General features: G+C 47.5%; 1 protein-coding gene and 1 long non-coding RNA gene across 3 annotated transcripts in view; one reads left to right on the top strand and one right to left on the bottom strand.

Annotated features, from left to right (window-relative positions):
* SLC25A18 (solute carrier family 25 member 18) overlaps window positions 1-26422 on the bottom strand; it is a 301801-nt gene that overhangs the window by 244580 nt on the left and 30799 nt on the right. The window contains exon 1 of one of the 2 annotated variants that reach the window (XM_069628658.1): window positions 7243-7374. The exons of the other annotated variant lie outside the window; for it this stretch is intronic. The gene's annotated coding sequence lies outside the window, so the exon portion shown is untranslated. Of the gene's footprint in view, window positions 1-7242; window positions 7375-26422 lie in introns of those variants that run through there. 2 annotated transcript variants of the gene reach the window in all.
* On the top strand, window positions 7385-22217 carry LOC138513639 (uncharacterized). Its single transcript, XR_011281787.1, has 2 exons — window positions 7385-7507; window positions 21919-22217. It is a non-coding gene; the product is annotated as an uncharacterized lncRNA (long non-coding RNA).

Here is a 26422-nt window from a genome sequence, read left to right as displayed (position 1 = left end):
CACTTAACTTCCTTCTTTCCATGCAACAGAACTGAAGACTTTCGATTGAGCAAAGGATTTGAATATTACCCTTGCCTGAACACTTTTTTCCTTTCCATCCAATCTCAAAAGTTCAATCATATCGCAGAAGTTAAATCCAATCTCAAAAGGTCAATTTGCAAGATACTTTCCAGTAGAGATCTGATGATGAGCACCCACGTGGTGCCAGACCACTCTGCTACTTAGTATCGAACATTCACTTCTTAAAGGTTCAAAGAACCATTTATCGTCTTTCTCCTTTTACTTGCGTCTTTCAACAAATGCCTTATGTGACACTTTGTTGCTGCCCGCGCCCTTCGCTCATACGTAGCCCGGTTGACACAGTTGCTTTCAACTCATCAGCTCTATGCAGGGTTCGACTTGCGGCTTTGATGGTTGAGTCGAGGGCAATACCACGGCGGCTGCACTTCTCCCCCGGCTCGCCCAGCCAGGGAGGAGGGCCCCTGGTATCTCGGAGGCACCTTACAGGATTTGAAGGCCTTTCTTCTTCGCCACACATGTGCTGTTTCCTAGTCTTTGAAAACCAAGTGCTTGTTTGTCAAATAGGTCAAGGGTATTTCCCTCCATGGTTTCACCCTGTGACTTTTCGTCTGGCTTCCTCGATTGAGCTGCGGCCTCAAATAGTTTTCTCCTTCTCAGCTTTGTTTGTCACCTCTCTCGCTGCCCTGCTTCTCATAATGTGCTCTCATGCTGAAAGGTAACAGGAAATAGGTGTGAGTTGTTAAGGTTAATTGCCTGACTCTGATGTTGGGACATGCTGCATGGAAGGGCTGGGTGTAAGTGTGTCTTCTCTCAGAGCACTCAGTCCCTGTAGTCGCGTTTGTGTAGGAAAGGGGTGGGGAATAAAGTTAAACGCCACCTGCAATAAGAAGGGCTGAAGGTATAATCGAGAAGAGGATAGTGTATTTCTCCATCGGGTGTCCCACTCCCACTCTCCAGGGACCCCTCATCCAGGTGATCCTCCCACACTGGTCCACCCCGGGAATTGGTTCCAAAAGCGATGACCATGTCCTGGCCACCTGGATGAGAGATACCAGAGGACTAGTCTGTGAGACACCCTTTGGTTTCGCATAGTGCACATCAATATGCCAGCACTGGTAGTGCCCCAGAAGGACGTGAAGATAGTATCCATCTTAGGGAAGTCGTCTAACAAGAGAAAGAAGAGATCAATAGAAGTGGTAGAAAAGGGAAGACAGAAGCAGTCAGTAGAAGTGAGTAGAGTGAAAAGAGAACTATTTCTCATCAGAATCGGAAACATCGCTAGACTATGTACCAACTGAGCATCGATTGTTCAGCAGGACAGGGGTGTTTTTCGCATCAGTAGTTCTAGATGTCCAGACGTACACAAACGCGAAATGGTTGCAGATAACAAGATGGGAGCTGATGCAGACAAACTCTACAGTAAATGGCTTCAATGCGATAAAAGAAGAGCTCAGAGCAGTAAAGTTAATGGCACTCCAAAACAGATATGTTATAGACCTTCTCTCAGCAATGGAAGGAGGAGTTTGCGCCAGGATCAGGAGTACCTGTTGCATGTTTGCGCCAGCATATGACGGAGAGAATGGCACACTGACAGAAGCAGTGACAAGATTATGGAAGATGCACGCCAAGATGGAGGAGGAAGCCAAAGGGACAGGGTAAAGACCAGAGCTGGTTGTCATACATATGGTCCTGGATGCCATCATGGCTTGCCGACGGAGTGAAAGTACTAGGAGCACTAATTTTAGTACAAGTGGGCCTGTGTGTGGTGAAGATCTGCATTACACAATGTCACAAAACCACTGAGAAGACAATAGGGATGAAAGTGTTAGTAAATGTAAATGTGGGAGAAGAAAAAGATAAGTTAACAGAAGAAATAAATAACCTAAGAGCAAAGATAAAGATAAAGCAATGTCCACTATTCCCGACCGAGAAGATAGCATTCGACAATCCATTTGACAATAACAGATACTGGAGGAAATGGGTACGGTGCAACGAAGGAGACTGTAGCTATATGACCTGGAGTTTCGATGACCATGTAAATTACTATGCACATCTCGGAGGAGTAATGAAGATATGGCTACCAAAAGCAAGAGTGACGAAGTATGGAGGTTTGGTCGACATGAGGGGGGACTGAAGAGAGGGTCCCATGAATGCACCCCTCATCCCCATGAATATGACGGCCCGAAAGAGTCAAGAACGCACAGTCACTCACTATTCGGTCACGCCCCAGAAGCACCAGTGACTGACACGTATGCAGAGAGATACTCCTTCGTTGCACCACAAAAACCTATCACTGCACCTCAAATCTCCCACCACCACGAGCCACATGCCCACCCCTAGTTCGGGAACCACATCCACCAAAGCCCCCACTACCCCGTTCAAATTCAGGGAAGTCACAGAACACGAAGTTATTGAGATAATGAACAAGATCAAACCATCCAATTGTAAAGGAGACCCCTGCCCCGCCAGCCTGATCAAAGACTGCACTGAAACACTCGCCCCTTTCCTTAAATCATTCATTAATGCCTCTTTCAAAACCAACACTGTCCCTGACAGTCTAAAAGAAGCCTGGGTGCGCCCGCTTCTAAAAAAAACCACCCTCGACCCTGAAGTAGCTACCAACTACAGGCCCATCACCACTGTGCCTTTCCTGCTCAAGATACTGGATAAAATGGCCTACACACAAATCCAGGATTATCTCGAAACCAACCATATCCTAGGAAAAAGACAGTCAGGCTTCCGACCAGGTCACGGAACTGAGTCAGCCCTACTTGATCTGAAAATACAGCTTGCTGACACTATGGATAAAGGCAAACCGGCACTCCTTCTCCTACTGGATCTATCTGCCGCCTTTGACCTTGTCAACCACGATATCCTAGGCATGCACCTAAAAAATGAAGCACACTTCTCCCCGGAAGCCATTGCATGGGTGGCCTCATTCCTAAATGGCAGACTCATGAAAGTCTTCTCAGACACTGCCTCGGCAACCCCTACCACCATCCACTGCGGCGTCCCACAAGGCTCCTGCACCGCCCCCACTCTCTACAATATATTCACCCTTCCTCTCTTCAATGACCTCGACTGTCGTAACATAGCGTATACCAACTACGCAGACGATACGCAGGTACTACTCCCTCTAACTGGGACCTACGAAGAAGATGCGACAGCATTAACCAAAATCTACACAGCCATCCAAACCTGGATGGCGGCCAACGGCCTCTGCCTAAACGGGGACAAAACCGAAATCCTCATAGTAGGGACCAATGAAATTCTCAACAAACTCCCCCCCCAATACAAATCCTTCAACATCGACAACTCCACCATCTCAGTCTCCAAGACTGTTAAAACCTTAGGCGTTCACCTAGATGCCTCACTATCTATGTCTCGCCAGGTCAACGCCATAGCCTCTTCCTCGGCACTTACCACCAAGATGATAAATGCTGTCAAGCCTTTTCTCTCCGCCAAAAACTGCCTGTCCATCGCCAGAGCCACTATAGGTACAAAACTAGACTACTGTAATGCCCTGTTCCTAGGCACCTCCGCCCACAACCTAAAAAAACTCCAAATCACGCAAAACAATGCGCTCCGGGCAGCACTGTCCATTCCAAAAAGAGAACACATCTCGCAAGCAAGGAAAGATGCCCACTGGCTACCCGTGAAGGAACGCATACTTTTCAAAGCCATGACCATCACACATAGATGCCTATCCCTGGATGCCCCACCCTATCTCGCAGAAAGAATCACACCGAAAGCCTCCATCAGACCCACCAGAGCTCACCGCACCAACATGATTGATGTCCCCACGTTTCAAAGATCCAGGGCGGGAGGAACCAGCTTCCAACACCTCGCACCTAAAAACTGGAACTCCTTACCTACCTCACTAAGGAACGAAAAATCATACCATACCTTCCGTAAAAACCTCAAAACCCTCCTATTCCGCTAAAGTCTTCCACATGCACTCTCATGCTTGCATTGTAACCACAGCATAGCATAACCTCTAAGCTCAATGTTTATTACCAATGTGAAATGTACTCGGTAACTCGGTTTACATCTGTAAACACATTCCTATGCTTGTGTTCATGACTAAGTCTGCTGTAACAGCGCCACGATGCCCCAGGGCAGTTCTGTGCGCTTTATAAATGCAAATAAATAAATAAATAAATAAAATATTCTCTCAAACGGCCATTCAAACCTTATCCAGTAAATGTGTTTATGACTACAGGTGCCTCAACAGTAGTCATGGACCCAAATGCCTTGATGGATGGTGTTGACTAATGCCAGAAAACCACTGTGCTGACGTCATTAGTGACACCACGACATTGCCATCTTAGTCATGAAGCACACTCGCAACCATGCACAGCTTTACACAAACTCATATAGACGTAGAACATGTTTACACAGTTCATTAGATAGAAGACAGAAACATATACATACTGACAAAGATTTTATTATTTTTATCATTAGCTAAGTGCCGAAACGCTGAACACAAGGCAACGAAGAGATGCAGAGCAAGCTTGCAGATTCTTATGGCAACTAACCCTGTGGGACTACAGGACTACATAAGGAGCCTGGCAGGACCAAATAAGACTAACATATAGGAAACATAGCACGATATAGGCGTGCAGAAATCATAACAAAGATCACATAAGGCCAAAGACGAGAGACCAGGGAAAAGCAGGACCAGGCTGCACAGAGCAGTCAGGCCAGATCTAACAGCCAAGGTCAGGAGACAAGCTGCACATTCGAAAACTAAAACGGCAAGGGGCCATCTGTAAAAAACAGAATAAATCCTCATAATTGCAGACCATAAGAGCTTGATTTTGTTGTCCTCAACCACGTGATGGGGCAGAGCTAGACAATGGTCATTAACCCACAGTGGGAAGACGAACAGTTGTCAGCAATGCAGACATGAAGTGAAACATGAACAAGTTAATAACGTTGCAACATGAAGAGCACTCTCACAGGCAAGTGGTGGGGCTAACAAATACAGTGGGAACACAGTCATTCACATCACCTTGAAGTGGTGCACAGAAGGCTGAGAACAGAGCTGGGACACAGGCATGGGGAGACCAGTTCCAGCCAATCAGGGGACAGACATTTAGGGGTGGATGGCAGAGGACAAGGGCCAATGGTAATCCTGCAACCATGTAATAGATATTTTCTTGGGGAAGGGGCAGGTCAGCCACCCGACATGTAAGGACCAATTGAGTAAGATGTATAGGGTTAATCCATAGTGTTTATCACTCCAAGCAGCCAACCAAAATGTGTAATCGGGGAGGGCCCAGGCTGTGACGAAATTCTGTATCAAAAAGGGTTGACACAGGTTTAGGAGCGGTAACTCTGGATATTTTTGAATGTCTTGTATGATCCCTGTCAGTTTTTGTAATAAACGGCTGTTCTAACTTGCCCTTGGATGAGTCCTCCATTTGTTCTGGAGGAAGGGGTGTTGGGCCCTTGGGAGCTGAACGGATGAGCTTGTAGTGACCACCAGATATCTGACATACCGGACCTCACCAACACTGTGACCCCAGGAGCCATGCGGCACAGGTTACGGCTGTTCTGCTTGGGTATTGCCGTGGGCCGCTTTCCTCAGCCGTGTCCTTCCATGTTGTACAATATCCCAAATCAAACCCCAGGCCCCAAATAAAAAAAAAATCTGATTAAATTACTGAATATTTAGATTGGAATGCAAATCATCAGACCCTTTCGTATTTAAAGTGCCCGTATTCAAATAACTAACAGAGGGGTTTTGTCATCAAATGTAAGAACTTGAGCCGAATTCCACAGAGGATATGGGAAAGGTATGTATTTATTTTTTTGCATTTGTAAAGCGCTCTCACAACCCGCGGGCATCGAGGCGCCGTTACAGGAATAGTTTTTTTGTTGCGTAATTGTTTTTTTTTTTGTCTTACTTGCGTATTTATTACACGCTTAAATAACCAGAGGTTTTTTTTATGCACGGACCAGGGAATCGAACCTGTGTTGCTTCGTGTCATCTTGCTTCCAAGGTGAGCACGTTGCCTCTGAGCTAACCTCCCGGGACAATTGTTGCATAGAGTGACATAGCTCCCCCCCCCCCCCGCCCCTTCTCCTTCTCCTTCTCCTCAATGTGGGAATGTGGGCTGGTCATGTTTCCACTACAGAATGAAATCTGTCTGTCGGGTAACCAGATAGGGTCATTTGGACCCCTGGAAGGGACATCCAACCTCTTGTCCTCGCTCGAGCGTCACGAGAGTCACAGGGCCCTGCACACGTTTGTGTGTGGAGTACTGTAAAAGCAGAGGGATGTCCCCTCTATGTGTTCGGTCTCCAGATGTGCTCTGCATTCGGAAATTAAATGATTTGTGTACGTGTGACCTAAAATGAGAACACGCCCATAGAATACATTCAGAACGTAGCCAGGTGTGCTCTAAATTCAGGCCATCACGCTTAGGTTTGGCCTATACCCAGAGTACCTGGCCAGCTGCGCCCCTACATGGAGAATTTGCACAGATGTGTTGAACTAAGGACAGCACTATGTCTCACATTCACAACTTCAGCAGATGAAGTCTTGCCGTCTGAAGTAGGCGATCCGCTATGCATTCAGCATAAGCCCACTTTGCATCGACAACATGCCCAGATGTGCGCTCTGTGCATGTATTCACAACCTGCCCAGATGTGCATGCGTCCACCACTTTCGCGTGTGAGCGTGAAATGCTTCCGAAACATGCCCTCGTAGCGCGCCGCCCATCCCCACGTCTGCCCCACTCCCCCCGAGGCGTCTTGACACAGGGCGCCTAACTACGGGAACCGACGGGCTGCGATCCAGCCAGACTTGCCCAAACAGTATACAGCTGCAACGTGCATCCATTTGTTTTTCAATAAGCCTAGAGCGCCGAGCGCTTGCACGGCGCCGCACAATTCAGTAAGTGAAATAATGGGTTATAAAAGTCGACGTAAACCTAGATTAGATATCACCCGAGAAGTGGCCCGCGAATAGTGGAAGGTTAAAACATCCCCTCATAAATGCGATCCCACATTCATTTCGCAAAATAAAATGAGAATAGTTACTGTGCGCGGAGGGCCAAAGGAATCTATGGGAACTGCAGGTTTCCGTTGACTTGCAGTGACGCCACTGCCATTGGGGAGATGTGGGACACGTTACCCATTTTTGGGGGAGACGCCCGTCTTGACAGGGGGGCTGGGCGCTGCTAGCGTTGTGCGCGGAATTGTCACTCTTACCCGTCAGTGGCGCAGCAGCGGCGGTTTCCTCTCCTGGCCGGTGCAAACTTCCCCTGCTCTGCCCCGAGCCCACTATGCGCCCTCGCACCGTTCGCACATCCTCTGCCCAGGGCTCTCCAATGCCAGGCCACGCCCCCGGAGCAGAGGGGCCTTCTGGGCGGCGCGCCTGCGGTGGAAGCAGAGAATGCGCCCAGCTCCCTCACAGGCAGGGCAGGCCCAGGCCCCTCCGGAGGAGCTGTGAAGGGGAGGAGGACCCAGGGAAACGGTAAACTTTAAGCTGGAACAGTTTTTGTTGATGGTTCTGCGATCTGTGGAGCCGGGCCCGGGGCGTTTGTTTCTGATCCTCTCCCACCCCTCCTCCCCATTGGCTAGGTTAACTCCGAAAAGAGAAGCACAGCACCCACTCTCCAAAGTCAGTCTGAGCTACGAACTGGTGCCATGTTGAAATAGGGAGCATCAGACGCAATCCTGCCCCGTCAGCCAACAGATATGCGCACTCTGGAATGTTTGGTAGAAACGTCGAAACAAGTTGCCCCAGCAAGCAAAGTACCACGGCAGAAAAACCAGGACTGGATAATACCTTGTCTCGACGGCTAACATTAATTCGTTCATATTTTTTTTCAGCCACACGTGTATAGTGGATAACTAACGTCACTCAATCCCTATGATTGCCCACTTATTTCCATTAGAGTTAGCTCTTACAGGAAAGGGATTTTCTCAATAAATATTTAGGCACAACCAACGCCAACCCTCGATGTAGGAGGGAGACCCCCCATTTTACTGTAAAAAAAAAATGGCGCTATTTTTGACTCCCCTGCCTAAAATATCCCTAACTAAGATATTCTTTAATTCTCCTACTTCCTGTGACAAAATCTCCCTCCCAGGCTACCCAAAACGTTGGCATGTATGTTTTTGATGGCTGGAAGGTTTTGAATCAATCATAACCATGGGCACCGCTCTCGGCAACCGTCCAGACCATCATTTTCCAGCCTGCTGACCCATTACTGAAGTGGAAAGACAGTATGCAAATAAGGCTTGGTCCCACCCTAAAAGAAGTAGTCCATCCGTACTGCTAAATCACATTGATTATGCACGAGCCAACACGCATCCCCAGGTGTAAACTGGAGAACATTCGACAAACTAGCAAATGCGACTTCCATCAACAGTTACGCCCAAAGGTCTGAAGTTCTCAAAGCAAAGAAAGCACAGTACTCCAAAAGCATTCATTTGGCACATCACAGTGAAAGGCAAATGTATGAGGTCATCAGAGAATTCAAAACCCTACAGTCTGTCACACTACTCCTACCCTTACACAAGAGCTCTGTGACCAGACTACATATTTAAACCAAAAGATCCTAGACATCCAGGATCACCTTGACAATTAAGGGCGCTCCCACACACCAACAATAACTCCCACTACCGCCTATCAATTGTCTTTCCGCCTTCGTTCTGCAGAGGACCTACAAGCTACTATTGACTCCTGCAACCCATCAGGCTCTTCTGAGGATCCATGCCCCACCCACCCCATCTTTACAAATCAATTATGAAATCTTCAGACTTAGCACCTATCTTCCTGCACCCCCTCAACTCTACCACCACTGAAGAGTCCCAGCTCAGTTGAAATCTGCAAATATCAGACCATGCTCAAAAATCCCAGAACAGTCCCATATGGCCCAGCCAGCTAACACCCAATCTCTAACATGCCTTTCATTGGGAAAATTCTGGAGAAAATTATATATCATCAAATCTGGAACTTCATTGAAGCAAACCAATTGCTGAATGAGGCACAGCACGGTTTTAAACCTTCTAATATTACAGAATCGGCTCTATGCTCCATCTGGGATATATTTAAAAACCATGCAGATGAAAACTCAGACAGTAAACTCATCCTGTTAGACATCTCAGCATCTTTTGACACCATCAGTCCTGAGATACTCCTAAAAAGACTAGAAGATATTGGAATTCAAGAATCAGCGGTACACTGGATCACCTTCTTCCTCACTGGTAGAATGGAAACCACAATCTTGGGCCCCTACAATTCCTGGCCTCACCTGCAGCCTACCCCTAGGATCACTCTCACATCTACTTTTCAACATCGACATGGCACCCCTACTTGACATCAATACATCTGGTATCTCCCGTTACAATTACGCAGATGACACACAAATCTACACATTTGTGAGCCACCCATCACCAAACGCCCCAAACATTAAAAACTGCCTTGCACAGGTGGACGCATGGATGACAGTAGATTTACATTAAACCCTAGCAAAACAGAACTGATAATCTGTAATCCTACAGGTCCACCACAATCCTGTGGCCTGACAAGATGGCGCACTGCCCAAACCCATCAACCATGGTAGTAAATCTTGGAATGAAAATAGTCAACACCTTCACTCTTGATCCAGAGGCCAAAGCCATCATCAGAAACAGTTTCTCCCAGCTGCGCATGCTACACCACATCTTACCGTACTTAACATTCACCCACAGGACCATGGCCAACATTTCTCTAATACTATTCAAAGTAGACTATGCAAATAGCCTCTAACTCAGACTGCAAGATTAACTAATGAGGAAACTTCACAGAGTCCATAATGCAGCATCAAGCATATTTCTGAGAACTAAACAATTTGAACAGATCACGCCAGCATCACATACTCTCCACTGGCTAACCAATAAAAAAGGGTGCATTTCAAGACCTTGTGCATAGCCCATCATTCATTCCACCGAGTGGGCCCTTCCTCCTTCAGAAGTAAGTTTCAGCACTACACTCCTTCCACAACACTTGGGTCTACCAATGCTACACTAGTGCTAGTACCTAACTTCAATAAGAAACGGCAAGGAGGATCCTCTTTCTCAGTTCTAGCCACAGAGCTGTGGAACACCTTACTTAAACACCTCTGCCTGGAGGGGAACCACTGACTTTCAGGAAACAGCTCAAGACTTGGCTTTTTAACCAACCACTTTGAAAGAAATTTAAAATTTAAAAACCAAGCTGGCTCATGGAACCTCTCCTGCGTGGCACTGGTCCGTACCTTTAATCTCAGTGAAATCTACCACCAAGAGCAAGGAAGTGACAACACCCTTGCCCCCGCTCTCCACCCCCTCATCCCTCAACTAACTCCTCACTACTAACATCTTACATCCTTGCGTCCCCCACACGCCTACAGTTGACCTCATGGGTCTAGTGTACAGATTTAGACCCTATCCATCTTCTATAAACAACCATGCTCTCAATTTTTGAACTCCACAATCCTGGGGATGCCCATATGTCTAACCTGTCCAGTCGGTACTAACCACAAACAACTTTTCATATTGACTCATAGGTAATGAGTACTTCCGACCTGAATCCATCAACGCCAATGGTTTCTGCATCTGCTTTCTGAGAGGGGTCAGAAATGAAAGCCAGACACAAAGTTGTCATGTTTTTGGTTGAAGACTTTTATTTAAATGAAAATGGTTTGGGAAAATGCCTTTCTGACCATATGCTAAAGAGGAGTTTCCCTACCTAATAACCAAAAACGAATGATTTGTCTGTGTCAGGATGTCCATAACTGCCGTCCTTGTGTCCAAAACTTCCTATCCTGACCCTCACATTACAAAACAAAAAAGGGTGCAAGGAAATGCCTTTAACCTGTGTTCACAACTCTAGATTAGAATAACTTCAACAATATGTTCTCCAAGGTGAAAGACCTTGGACCCAGACGGTGGGTCTCTTCCCCTGGATTCAAAGTGGAAGGCAATGTCTCTTTTATTAACAATTACTTTTGTGTCTCTCCCAGATTCACAATGTTCCTGTTGGGCAACACGTTCAGCAACAGTCTTTCTTTAGCACAAGTGACTCTTTTGTCTAGCAAACACTGATTCTCTTTTAGTAATTCTTGTAGATTTGCAACTCTCTTGGTATGCTCCCCTGCCAGGACTCTTTGTGCAATTCCAACAGCCTGGTGTACTCTCCTGCCAGGTCTTCTTATGTGTTTCCATTGCCTGGTATCTTTTCCTTGTCAGGACTTATGCGTTCACAGTTCCTCACTATCATCAAAATGGTGTATACCGCTTTTAGCTAGTTATATCTTTCTGTGATAATGTTTCTTCCAGCTTTGCCCCACACTTGCATCTCATGCATCCACATCTCATTGGGATTTCAATTTGTACTTTCCTCTTTCTGCATTCAAACAAGCTTCTTTTATCCTCTTAAGCAAACTCATTACATTCAAATTGTCATTGGCAGGGTCACTGGAACATCCTAGGGTCCCCACTTGCTTCAGGTCGACTCACTGGTTCTCTCCAGCGTCTCCGGTCCTGCTTGCACTTCAGCGGGGTGGCTCTGCTGCTCGCTTCCCACTCTGGGTCGTGCAGACGTCCTTCCGCCTTCCTTCGTGGCTCTGCGGTCACACACCTGCATCCTTTCAGGTCTCAATCTGGAGAACGGTGCCTCTTCGAGCATGGCGGGCACCCAGGAACTCTTTTGCGGCTCCTGGCATTGCCACAGCTCTTCTGCTCACACACTGCGGTTCCCCTTCTGCTTCGACAGATTCCTCTTTTCAGCCAAACCGGTAGGTGCCACTCACGTCCTGAAACCTCTGCATAGAAGCCAATGTCTTCCCGTGCATTGCCACACCAGCAATGTTCTTTCGTCTTGTTACCATCAACTTCAACAAGTTTCTCCCTGCTGGGTAAGACAACACACTTTCTCTGATCTCCCCACCAGTGTGGGATACTGCAGTCTCTTCCAGGCTGGGGCACTCCGTTGATGCCCAGAGGTTCCCCTTCTTCCTGTTGGGGGTGAACGGGTGCCCTTGACACCTCCAGTGCTTTCCAGCTCCCCAGAGCCAGTTGGGAGGCAAGAGTTCCCTCTTTCTTCTCTGTTACGCTTACCTGGTCTCTGCAGGAGCATCAGAGGTTGGTTGGGTTCTAACTGTCGGGACTGCACCTAGAGGGAGGGGATTGGTGTTACTTGTGTGTTCCTAACCTCCCTCCCCCTCCCTGGTTCCCCTTGAACTCTCTAGAGTCACCACAGATGCTCGGCCCACCTGGCATTTTATAACGATGAGCTCTCCATTCTGCTGTCTGCAGGGGCGCAATTCCTCGGTGTGGAAGAGCTCCTTTGCGTAGATAAGATGCTACCAGTTTTTCCTAACTGGTATATGTGTGCACCAGTTTCTTCGCTGGTACCCCAGGCCAGGCCTGCTGTGGCTTAGGAGTACCCGTTATGTCTCTGTAGAGTCTGTGGCCTATGGGTGGCCTTTTATGTCCTTGGTGCTGGTGCTCTTTATAGCCTGCGGCCCATGACTGGCCTTTTATTTCTTTAGTGCTGGTACTACGGTCTTTATTGAGTCTGTGGCCTTGTTGTCAACACACAAGTGCTGCTGCTGGCGTATGCAGAGAGTTCCGCGTGCAGATCAAACAGCTGATGGACCGCGGCTGGAATCAGCGGTGTGCAGCGTGTTCTGAGGGCTGAGAGATTCGGCCACGGGTTCTGTTGCTGCCGTGCTGTTTGCGCTGCGGGTGGTTTGTAGCATGTGGTTGGGGAGCCGTGCAGAGCTTACCCGGTCTAACGTGGTTTCTTGTTTTACAGGTCCACGGTAGCCAGAGAAGCTGTAGCTGTGTACAGACTTGCACTGAATATCAGCTGGAGAGGACGGAGCATTCTGTAGAACAGAGGGGTCGCGTAACACAGAGGGCGCTCCGGAGGCTGTCAGAATCTCAAGCATGCTCCACTTCTTACGGTCTTTCTTGATGTGCATCCGCCGGGAAGCGTTACGCTGCTTCTCAAGGCAGAATAACACGAAGTGTGTTCTCCAGTCTGGGTGTGGCTTATATAGCCAGCCACTCCCAGAGACTGGAAAGCACATGTCCCAAGCCTCCTGTGGAACACAGGACGGCCATCTTGGTGTACCAGGAAGCAAGGTCTATAGGGAATGCCACGAGATGTTTATGGCTCATTAAGCAATCTCTGTAATGCCAGTGGAGACATGTGAATGGCATAAGGCGCACCAGGAGCGAGTCCAACTTGTCTTAACCAACCCAACCTTCCTGTGTCTAAGTGGGTTGAAGGTGTGAGCATGGAACCTAGCTCTGAAAGCTAAATGAGGTGCATTGAGGGGTTGTGTGCCTGTGGAGCAAAACTGGTAGCCATGACATTCTCTTGGCACAGCAGTTGTCAGCCCTTCCTTCTCCAGCACAGGAGTCCTACAGCCAGGTCCTCCAATGACCTCCCACATTTCCTGAGTCTTTCCTCCTTTTTATATTGGCTTTGGCCAATAGGATTTGAGGAAGGACTAGACTGCTCACAGTGGGAAGTGATCATCATTACTCCTCTCCTTTTATTCGTCCCACTGTTGTGGGGATTGTGGGAACGGTAGTCCCTTTCTGAGAATATTGTATAAATGTTTGAAAAAGGTTTAAAAGGCAAACTATGTTTGGAAGAAGAGTATGTGGAGCTGAGAAGAGTGTCTTTCATAATTTTACAATGCCGGTTAGTTGAGAGTTGGCTTTTGGGACCAAAGCTTTCCACTACACTCCATGGGTGAAAGAGGAACAATATCACAATGGGTCATTGGACTGTTGTAAATGGGGGATTCATCCTGAAAGGGCAAAGGGGGATACTGCTTCTTACCCGATGGAGCCAGGATATCTCCCCATAGGTTGTCTACCACTCCATGTGATCCTCCCTCATACAGCCACCCCTAGGGTCAGGATAATGTAGCAGCTTCTGTCCCCTGGTGACATAGAAGAAAGTCACAGCCTGAAAACAGTGATGAGTCCATCAGATTCATCACACGTCCCGTTATCCGACTAACACACCCTGCCCTCCTTTCTTACAGAGCCATGCGCATCGAGGCCAAAATTATTGGCAGAAGAGCGCTATATAATACCACTTTGCATTAAATTATATGTTTTGGCCCAGAGTGGAACGGGTATGCCCAGACATGGGTCCCATGCCTGCTGGGCCTAGAAACCAAAGCTACAGCCTACTGATGACACCCAATGAGGCCAAACATGTCTTGGGTTGCATGTGGTCTCATGCAGAAGGGATGTGACCAAGCAGTTATAGCTGGACTGCCCCTTTTGGGGTGGAACCAAGCCTGATTTGCATAAGGTCTTCCTCCCCTTCTGTAATGGCTTGGCAGGTGAAGAATGATGATCTGGAGGGTTGTCCAGAGCAATGCCAGAGGTTAAGATTCATTCTAGACCTTACAGCCATCACCTAATTTGTTTTGCTTCAATAACTAGGATATCCTGCAACATTTTCTTCTACAGCCCACACCTCCATCATAGCCGACCAGCTGAACCCACCCACAGGTGCCAAACGGACAGCTGCGCCTGCACCCCCTCAGGCCTGACCCCTTTATTTCTCAAAACATTAATTCTCTATCCCCACTCACACCCAAACTCTGTTTCATTTCACTGGTACACAAAGCATAGCTGCCAAGTTGCCCTGTGTCATGTGCAACACCTCGATGCAGCCTTGGAGTTTCCCACGGCCTGCTGGGGCTTTTAGTTCCCGGTTTCCCTTTGTAAGTAGGGGTCAACAAGTCCCAACACGCAGTGGAAAATAAAATAGGACTGGCTCAAGATGTCACGCCTGACAAAGGGTAACGCCTGAAAAAGATGTCAAACATACTTCCGACATGATCCATTCCATTTTGTAGGTGCTTATTCAGTCCCGTTTTTTCTTTACATACTGGAACTTGCAGTTCTGCTTTTCCCCATTATAAAAGCTTGGTCTAAAAGGACCAGAATGCAAACTAAAAACAGGACTGGATAATCACCGACAGATTAGAATGGATTGTGTTGGCAACTATGCAGCTGTGTGAAAGCCGTACAACATGCACCCACTCGGATGATATCCAGTGCTGCCCGCTTTCACCACAGCACCCCACTCTTGATCACATTATAATGGCTCCCAATGGAAGCCTGATGCATGTTCCAAATGGCTTCCCTCCCATGCAAAGCATCCATTTCCATTTCTGGGGGAACTCGGCACACTACAAAGAACAACTATGATCGGTAATCCCAGTTTTCAAGAAGTATCTAATCCTGTTCTAAGTGGGGCCCCTCCTTCTTCACATGCCACAAAAACGTGAAAACACTCCTCTTGAAAAACATCTTGACAGATAAGATCTACTCGTATTTGAATCTGCTAGTCCATGTACGGCAATCCATTGAAGACGCACAACAAATCTCATCTAGGAACCCAAGAGACTATTAGCAACTAAAGTGTACTCAATGTTTTGTAGAATGAAGCAGTGGTAACACTGATGATTGTAAGGGAGTGTCACAGAGTATTCAGAGACCGGTGTAACCAGGGCTCAGTGTACCCCATGGCCTGCGCCCTCAGGAAACCCTCAAGGGGAAGAACACCCATCAGAGATGGCAGGATGAATGATCTTGTTCTCAGATGGAGGGAGATGGCATCTTGTTGAGTTCCAGAAAAGACAGTGCATCTATTGGCAAGAATGAATCTGAAGTAAATCGACAGGCAGGAGCCTTCGAAAGCAGTTCAGGCTCGGTAATTGTAACCTGTATACGTGGGGCTAGAAGAGAAGTAAGAAGCAAGGTGGTACTGAATGGAGTGAAAGCAGAGAGGTACAGAAACGAGCGAAGAGGAAGAGAAAAGAAAGAATGCGCAAGGCAAAGCAGAAGCTTAACACGCGTGGCACAAAGCCAGAAAACAGAGCAGATTGAGTCTGAACGAAGAGACGTTCCGAAGGGAGAAATGGAAAAGGATCAGGACTGAGCAAAAAGGAAAAAAGAATAAGAACCGCGGAAGCGGTAACTGGATAAGGCACTGCAGAATAATAAGCAACTTCACAACGGAGCGTTGTAGCGACGCACCTTCTCCATCAGTTCGTTCAGTGGCATATATTGTAAACGAGCAGTAGGATTTCTTCCGTCCGCCATTTTGGAAATAACTAGACTGCGGTAATGATCTTCTGTGTATGGCATCAAGGAGGCGCCATCTTGGAGCCAGTTTAGAGAACTGTGGATGGTACTTTCTCCATTTAAACCATAAGGATCGGGATGAATTCCTAACAGACTGTACCAAACCACCTACACTGACCCTCCTTCTCCAACACCCCTGGTTATTCTAGCTTACCTGCCGCTATGGTATTCTGCTTTGCATCCTCACCATTTGCCTCTTTGTGGATCACCATTTTCTCAAATCATTTGATATTGTTCTCCCCAGATCTCACCATACCAAAAGTGCATTAAGCTTCAGGTTTTGACCCAAAAGGAAACTTCCCCTCAGAGCTGTCACAGATATGAACGTTGGTTTTGCCAGGAGTGGGTTGGCAACAGGAAACATTTCCCCAAGATGATGAGAGAGGAGTAGCTGTGTGATGTGAATACATCATTGGCTCAAGAGTGGTCCGGGTTTGATGCCTTCAACCACGCCTCAGTGTCAGTGTTAGGGTGGGTGTGTTTAAATTATGAACAAGCAAAAAGACTAACATCCTACTCACTCCCTGTGCCAAATGTTCATAAAACAGTAAAGTTGAGTGGTACTATGGACACTCTTAAATGAGAGTGGACTTTAGCCTCTGGCACCTCTGGAAGCAATTCCCTAGACTGGGCTGCATGGAAGTGCTTGAAGCCGGCTAGGAGCTTTATGGGGGTGGCTGCAGTGATGTGGAAGGACGGATACCTCTTGGGTTGAAGCTGGGCATTTCTGGTTATCAAGATAATCTAGCCTTTGTTCAGTCCTCTAACAGGGCCATAGTTACCTAATCCTACTAAAAGAGGACTAAAGGGTGAATGTGGGCCCAAAAGGCGTTGAATAAGCTTTCCTGAGAGGTCAAGGGGGAGTGGTGTGGGCTACACAGATGACTTATTGGACACGTAGGGATGTCGACGAGCAATTGTAACTGGTATGATGGAATTCAGGACATTTCATAGGGTAAGTTATAGTTGCGCTTGGGCGAGTGTACTGTGATAGTAGTATATCTGCTCCATTTGGACACAAGCCTTTAGAATCCACCACCCCCAAGACTCCTCTCGCACCGTACCTCCCATCACACGTACAAAAACTGTTCAATTTCCCCAAACATACAAATTCCAATTGAAGAATGCTTCTCTGCTCGGATGGGATGTGCAGAGTTGAGAAAGGGAAAACCAAGTGGCTACCCCACACACCTTTCTCCTGCAGTGTGTGGGTTTGTAAACCCCAGCTGAAACCAGTTAGGTCCAACTAATTTAATCTAGGGCTCGGGCTAGGCTGCTAGATCTAAGAATAATTTCAAACTTGGATACGTGGAAAATCGAAAATGTTGCGATTAACTATTGTGGTATGAAAAAACATATATCTGCTAAACAGGTCTATTTTACTTTGGGCTGTACAGATGCCAATAAACAAACAAAACATGTTTAATGAAAATCTAATGTAGTAACAGTGCACAGTTTGTTAGAAAAACAAAACAAAAAATATCCTTAAACCGAGTAATCTCAGACAACTAGATGTCAAACCGTGAGGTTTGTGAGAGGGCGAGCCTGACAGCAAAGTCCTTATAGCAGTGCCTTTGAACTATGCAGCATCAACAGGGTGGGAACCAAGCATTAACCAGATTTCAACAGACATCAGCCCGAGGACCGTAATCCAGTAGGCCGACGAAAAGGGGGCATTGCGGTTACAGAGGTCGGCGGAGAACTGAGGAGTCATTGCCAGCGTTCTCACAGTCTTCCGTGACCGTTAATCTGCCCGGCGTCAGAGGTTTGTACCAGTATTAAACAATTAGTAGAATTACTGAGCGCTGAGGCAGCTGATCTGATATATACATCAGACGTTACATACCGAAGCCTCAGAGAGCTGTCAGGGCTCTCACCAGCGCTGCACGCCACAACGCCACCTGCTGGCAGTAATTTCAGAATTGATATAAATTTAAGATCAACGGGCACAGTCCCCTGTAAAAATGGTGTGGCAAGAGAATAGCCACTGTATATGTTACACTGCACCCAATCTATGCCCATATATATATCATATACATTTTTTGACAGGAACAGGCCCAAGAATCCTGTGTTTGTTGTTTACTGTGGGCAATCTCCCGGTAAAGTATTTTACATGATGTCCAGCTCCAGTAAAGAAGCAAGGGCTCAGGTCAGGCAAAAAACAATTTAGCCCAGCATGGGGCAAGTCATACAGAAGGCTGTGGGAGGCAGTATAGGACATGGGTCCCACCAATTGTCCCTCATGGAGGACTGGCTGAAGTTCTCTTAAAGTATGGAGGAACTCAGAGGAGCGAGTGGACATAGGAGAGAGAAAGGGAGAAGGAAAAAAGCCTGCAAGGCCTGAGAGGGCAAGACCCCCCCCCCCAGGCTCGCCACAGAAAAGAAAGGGCAAGAGGAAGGCAGTGAGCTCCAGAACAAAGGAGTGCAGATGGCAAGATGCAACCTCAGAGAGCTCTGAGGAGTACGAGGAAGATGACTGGCAAAATCAGTCGTCGGAAGATGAAGTCGAAATGATATCCTCTGATGAAGAGGGGCGGAAAAGTACTCCCAATAAAAGGAAAGCCACTTGCATTGAGGAAGAAGCCAGGGATGATTCGACATGGACGCCTTGATACGCCCACACTCTACAGAGTGGAAATTGTTGACGAGAGTAGTGGCATATTTGAAAAAGCACCCTAGGACGCCATTGGCGAAGGAGGCCAGTAACACGCTAAGGGCGAAATGCTCAAGACCTCCTCTCCCTCATGGGATAGCGGAAACTCCGGATATCGACAACCGGATGGTAACGTTTATGGGAATATATGTAAAGGACATTAAGAAACGTTTGGACAGGTCCTGGTGGTCAAGCCAGGACAAGATGCTTGATGTGGTCAGACCACTGGCAAAAATTATGCAAATAGCCGAAGAGGGCGAAAGACAGGAATGAGGCCATAGACCCAGAGATCTTGACGGGGTGGGCCCAGTGAGTGATTTGCCTACAAGGCAATGCTAATAGCGCAATTAATGCAGAAAGGAGGAGATCGATACTCGTAAAGACCGACCCAAAGCTCAGTGAACCAGCACATCTGAAGCAGCTGCAACGGCTAAGGGAAAATTGTTTGGCGACTCCTTCATAAAAGGAGTTGACGAGGTTTGCGAACTCCTATGGAGCCATTGACAAAGCTCAGGCGTCCCTCTAGGTCCTTGGCAAGCAGATTTTTGGTCGGTTGGGAGAGGCTGGGGCCGCTCTGCCAGCCGCTAGGTCCTACAATGAAAGGAGTCAGTGGAAGCAAGACGATAGAAAACCCAATCCGTTATTTCCTACGAGAGGAAGAGGAAGGCCTGGAGACAGGCAGATCATCAGCACCAACCTAACACAGGTGAGGACAAGAGCTCATGCGCAAAAACTGAAGGTAGTAGTTCCCGCGGTAGGTGGGACATTAGCACAATGTGTTGAGCGCTGATATCACATATCATCAGATGCTTGGGTTATAGATACAGTTCAAGGTTTTCATATAGATTTGCATGCCCTACCAGTGTAAGACAGGTGGCCAAACAAATTGGTACAGAATGCAGCAGACAAAGGCACTTCTAGACACAGAAATAAGAGGTCTGGAGCAGAAGGCAGCCATAGTACAGGTGACAGATACGCCAGGAAGTTTCTTAAGCAAAATGTTTTTGGTAAAAGGGCGTCACAAACTGTGACCAGTCTAAAATCTAAGATAATTGAACAGTTTTGTGGTAAACAGACACTTCAAGATGGAGGGCATACATCTCCCGAGACACATCTTACAGCAAGGGGACTGGCTAGTCAGAATATATCTCAAGGATGCATACCTGACAGTACCCATTGCTTCAGAGCAACAGAACATTTCTAATATTCCAATGGATGGGCAGATATGGGAATTCACAGGTCTACCCTTCGGGTTGGCGTCAGCCCTCGTGGTGTTTCACAAAGTAAATGAAAACTGTGGTAACATTTCTGAGAGAATAGGGGTTCAGACTGATCATTTACCTGGATGACATGTGCATAATGTGCCAGGACAAGGGTTTGATCAAGGAACAGGTGGACATCACAATAGATCTCCTACGCCTAGGTTTTCTGGTGAAGTGGGAGAAATCTCTCCTACAACCAGGTCAGACCATGGAATTACTGGGGTTCATGGTAGATATGACGAAGGGGACGCTGAGTCTCCCCCTGAACAAGGTGAACAACATCAAAAAAAGAGATAAGAAATATGGTGGCAAAAGAAGCAATATAGTTACAAGAGATAGCCAGGCTAGTGGGGCGCCTGGCATCTTCAGTCCAGGCAATATTTCCAGGTCCACTCCAATACAGAGCCCTCCAAAGACTAAAGCTACAACATCTCAGGAGGGGCGTATTATACGAACAAAAGGTACCCCTAATGCGAGATGCGAGAGAGGAGCCAGAGGGTTGGCTACAGCATATGGATGCATGGAACGGAAGAGCAATATTTGGTTCATCCCCGAACCTAGTAATAGAGTCTGATGCCAGCAGATGGGGCTGGGGCGCCAGATTCAGAGATCTGTTGACAGGGGATAGATGGTCAGAGAAGGAGTTGGACCTTCACATCAACTGCCTTCGAGCTCCTAGCGGGCTTGTTCGCAGTGAAATGCTGGACACAGGAGAAGGCTCAGTGCTGCGTCTCCTCAAAATAGACATGTCCATGGTCCGTTACAAAAACAGGCTAGGAGGCACGAGATCCAAAATGTTAGCAATTCTACTTAAGGAATTTTGGCAATTATGCCTCCAAATGGAGATGTCGGTGATGGCAGAAGATCTTCCAGGCCGTCAGAACGAAGTAGCCAACTGGCACTCCAGATTCCTCAGGTATGCCAGTGATTGGAATCTGGACGAGAGAGTATTCCGGAACTTGATGGGGTCCATGTCAGACAGACATATTTGTATCGAGGTTGAACAGACAAATACCTTGGTTCTTCAGTTGGAGACCAGACCCTGAGGTGATAGATGAATTCCTCCAGACCTGGGGTCCGAACACAGAGTATGCGTTCCCGCCATTCTCAATGATGGACGCTGGCCCAAGTGAGGAGGCAACAGGTGTCTGTGATCCTAATAACACAGGATTGGAGGGGGTCGGTGTGGTTCCCAGATCTGTTAGAGATGTCACACAACAATCCGATAGCTCTACTGAGGTACAAGCTGATCACGAGGGACCCCTCAGGACACAGCCACCTGCTGGTGAAAACAGGCAGCCTCAGTTTCATAACGTAGGCAATTTTGTGAGATCTTTGTCTAGGCCAGGACTATCGAGCGAGGCTGAACATATCATCAAGGAATCCTGGCTAGATGGGTGATGAGCCAGGCAGGCATTGATATTGAGTGATATTGTGCCCATTCAGTGAGGGGAGTGATGGCCTCCAGGGCTTTTAATGTGTGAGCCCGGATAGAGGCCATCATGAAAGTGGCAGACTGATCAAATGAATCGACATTCAAAACCTTTACTTTCATGCCAGTCGAAAAGGTGGCAACGTTGTTAAGTAATCTTTGAACAAGCATAATCCGAGCCTCCGGGTCTTGACATAGAATTCAGATTTTCAACGCATATGAAAGACACAAAGGCGAAGGATTATCTCATCCTAGTAATCGCAAACAATGATGACTGATGTAATGTTAATGTTATGATGGAATTATGTTATGTAAATGTTATTGTGTCGCGATTACCCACCCAAATCGACCAAATGTCTGAGATATGGTTTATGTTACAGGTTCTATGACGGATAACAAACCAACGGAGACGTGATTATAGCCTTGGAGGTGCATGGCAGTCAGCTTTTACCAGTTGGGGTGCAAATGTTGAGAGGACCAGCAAAAGAAAGAGGAGGATTTAAGATGGTGGCCAGTGTTTATAGGACTGGTTATGAACCATTGGTTGAATAAGGTCATGTGTTCTGAAAGACCAATAACAATAAGGACTACCAAAGACATTGACTTTTTTTACTTTGTTGTGATAATGTTTATTGTTAATGATGCTGCTCGAGAAAGTAAAGATGAGAGTAAAGCATAATCCTTCGCCTCTGGGTCTTTAATAGAATTATGAATTTCTGTAAGGTATGTGTTGAAAATCAGAATTCTAAATGCTTTTATCTTTAGCCGGCTTGACTACTGCAATTCCCTATATCTTGGCTTGCGAAAAGTGGCTATCGGCCATCTCCAGAGTATACAAAATGCAGCTGCCAGGGTATCGGTAAAAACTGTTTACACTGTTTGAAGAGAGCATATCTCGCCAATTTTGCAAGCTCTTCACTGGCTTCCGGTAGAGAGTTGGATAAAGTTTAAGACATTGTGCATCATACACAGCATGGTCCGTCGGCCAAGTTCATCAATTCTTAACTCCTCTGTTATGTTCCACAGAGGTGTCTGCGGTCTGCTTCCATTAGTTTACTTTTGGAACCCACCTTTAGATGAAAAAAATGGGGCATTTCAAGGGCATTTAGACTTCCGTCATAAAGTAAAGACTTTCTTCTTGCCTCCATGAGTTGGAGGATGGTGGGCAGGGGAGGGTGGGTTGTTTGCTTTTTCTTCTGCTAGGGTCTCTTAGGCCCACTTTTTTCAGCACCATGATGCCTCGAGTTGAGATATGTTTGCGCTGGACCATACCATATCATACCACCTTTTCTTGAGCGAGACAGCTCTGCAGCAACCCTTCCTGGCCTGTGCCTAAGTGAACACTCTGCCTAGTGCTGGGCGATATATCAAGTTTTGGAGATATATTGATTTATTTTAAAAAGCGATATAGGATTAGACAATATCATTAACATCGAAATATAAGTTCATCAGGGCCAGACATGAAGGAGGGGTTGGTGGGGAGACCCCATCAACATAGGACAGAGAACAATTTAATAACCAACGCAAACCTGGTTTCCTGTCATGATTCCTGCCCCTCATGTCCCCAGCCCTCCAAGATGTCAGGCTGGAGCCAGACCACGACCACCTACATGGCCCTCAAGGGCCTCTCCATCCCTCCAAAGACCCATTTGGAGTCAGACTTGGCGCTTGTGGCACCAGACTCACTCGCTCCCATAGGATAACATTGGCGATTGGACTTGTAGTGCATTGATGGGGACAAGATGGATGCCCCCACGTATTTCGGTTCCCAGAACTGCATTTGCAGTCTAGTCTTTTGGGTGTGGTTCAGTCCAGAGACACCTGGGATACCCAGAGACTATTTAAGCCACGCCCAGGCTGAGAAACATGCTTTGTGTTTTCTGCACCTGCAGCGTGACACTCACTGTGTTCGGATCGGTCTCCAGTAGGCCTGCATCTTTCTTCTGCGCTCAGCTCCTGCAAGAACAAGAACACAGTTAGGAACAGCCTTACCTTGCGGCGCTTCTGCCCATCATTCATTGCTCCTTCTGTTCTGCGGGCATCTTCGGCGGTGTCATTCCCATCCCGGCACACTGCTTCCTAAGGAAAAGGGAAAAGAACAGAAAAAAGGCATTAGTAAGCATTCAGCAAATCTTTGCTTATTTTTTAAAGACTGTACGAGCTTCAAACGCTTACCTGAATCCCAGCCGCTCTGGTGAAACTTTGTCTCCGGAACTTCTCATCCATCTGCAAGAGGGAAAAGACACTCCAGGTTACCGTGGAAACATCTAGAGGCACCACATTTCTTCTTCATAACGTGCATCCACGCTGAAAACGCTGCGGCACCTAAAAGACACAGAAAAAGAACTCAGTTCAATACAAATACGAAAGGGTCGCATCGCGCACTCACCTTCAGCGCTACTCATCTCATCAGCACGTCGCCATCCCCGGACGCCGGCGATCATCTAAGGAAGGAAAGGAACGAAGTTAGAGAACTGGTCAAAAGACTCATTATACCTACCTGTCGGACTCTTGCCAGTGAAGTAACTAGGCAGCAACGAGCCCGCATCAATCAACGCGCCCCTGCGCTGAAAGCAGGACGGAGAGCACACTTTCCAAGAAAACAAGGTGAGCTGTGGATCAGAGGGAAGGGTTGGACCCCGGGGAAGAAGGGGTTCAAGCACACAGAGACAATAGGGAGTTAAACTCTACCAATCCTGTGTTTCAGGCCCAGTCTCCAGTTGAGTAGACTCCAGGGAAGGGTTCGAGGTCGTAAGAGGTCAGGACAGGCTTAGTGACGTCCCCGTGGATACCAGATGAGCGTTACAGAACACAAAGCCTCACATCAAAATCCACCTGGGCATCATGTAAACGTCAGAAACCGACCAGTTAGCCCACATGTTGGGGCAGCTACGTTCCGAAGTACATTCAGCCAGGCAGGAGACCAACACCCTGAGGAGAGAGCTGATGGTAGCCAAAGAACGCACTGATGATTTAAGCCGGCAACTTCTCCAGTCACAAGCAGGACATGCACCATTGCCGGGAAGCGTGCCCTCGATGCCAGCACCATCAGCCAATCCCGTTCAGATAACCCTTCCTGGGGCAGTTCCCTTGGCCCCGCCAAACGATTTACAGGGGATCCCAAGAGGTTTGCAACGTTCATGAACCAGTGCCGCCTGCACTTCCTTTGTAGACCAGGGGCCTTTCCGAATCACCAATCACGGGTCGCTTTTGTGCTATCCTACCTGAGTGGTAGCGCCGCAGACTGGTCTGTACCCTTTGTGGCCCAAGACGATCCTTTGCTGCATGACTTCAGGGGCTTTCAGCAGGAGATGGAAAAGCTGTTCGCCCGTTGTACTCATGGGCAGGCATTAGACAACAAACTTCTGTCCCTACGCCAAGGAAATCAAGACCTATTAACATACATAGCCACGTGCAATAGACTCGTAGTTGAAGCAGAATGGCCAGTGGATAAGAGAACCACGTTATTTCATTGGTGGTTGCGGGGGAAGCTCAAGGATGTCCTCGCACAAGTAGTGAGCCCACCGAAAGACTGCTCAGAATTAATTGACCTTGTTGTTCAACTGGATCATATGTTGCAGGACCGAAGAGCAGATTGAACCAGACCGGACCCTCGCCCTATGTATGTGCGTTCAAAGGACAATATTGCCCGCACAACGGAAGGTTTAGGAGAACCAATGCAAATCAGTGGGGTCAGATCCCCCTTGACTAAAGCGGAAAGGGATAAAAGGAGACAGCAGCAGTTATGTCTGTACTGTGTAAGGTCAGGTAATTTCCTTAAAGAGTGCCCTGTGAAGCCACCGAGGAGGACGGTAGGGGCCACGGACAAGGAATATACCATCAAGGAATCGGAAAACTCCCCAGCCCGGCGAGTGTAGGGGCCCACTTGTCGAGCGAAGATAGTGCAAAATGGGAGGTCTGTAGTTCACTATCTGTGGTCTTGATCAATCATCAACAACCATCTCGGATGCACGCAGTAAGAGCATACATTGACAGTGGAGCCGTTGGGAATTGCATCGACCAGGATCTTGCGGCAAAGATGGGGCTTCCGTTACGCCCTTAATCAACCACCGACACTGTTACCACTGTCGATGGCACGGAAATAGCTTCTGGTCCAGTATCCCAATGCTCTGCAGCTTTAACCCTTCTGTGCCAGGATGGACACCAATAATCTATCGTTTTCAACCTCATTAAGGCACCACAGTTCCGTTTGATTTTGGGAATGACATGGTTGGTAGCTCACAATCCTCGAATCGATTGGCGAGCAAAAGAATTGGTCTTTCCCGAGACTTGCGCCCACACATGTTATTGCCAAGAGAAACAACCAATAGACACCAGAACCTCCACACTTGTGACTGTGACAATCGGCACCCTACCAGGTGAATACCAGGACTTTCAAGATGTCTTTCAGAAAGAACAGGCTAATACCCTGCCACCGCATAGACCATACGATTGCCAAATCAACCTGATACCCGGTGCACAAATCCCTTGTGGGCGAATTTACGCACTCATGGAACCAGAAAACCAGCACCTGAAGGCCTATCTTGACCAATACCTGGCCAACGGGTTCATCCGTCCATCCAAGTCTCCAGCAGCCTGTGCTCTATTCTTCGTACCGAAAAAGGAGGGGGACTTGAGAACGTGCATCGACTATCGTGCACTGAACCAGATTACCTGTAATCTATTGTTCTTGCATTTAAAATCTCCAGGAATAATAATGGTTCCCTGTAAATATGCAACCACTGACCTGATAGAGTAGCTCGAATGTGTTGAATATGAGAAGCCCCCCCGGGGGAATCTCCTCCTATCCCGTGATAAATTGCACCAGGAAGGAAGGAACTCCCCAGGGAAACCCTCTGGGGAAGAAAACCCTGACCGCCTCAG

Source organism: Ambystoma mexicanum, chromosome 12 (assembly GCF_040938575.1).
Source record: "Ambystoma mexicanum isolate Mex_15411 chromosome 12, UKY_AmexF1_1, whole genome shotgun sequence".
Lineage (NCBI taxonomy): Eukaryota > Metazoa > Chordata > Amphibia > Caudata > Ambystomatidae > Ambystoma > Ambystoma mexicanum.
The sequence above is the reverse complement of the archived record's forward strand: the minus strand, read 5'-3'. Positions and strand labels throughout refer to the sequence as shown.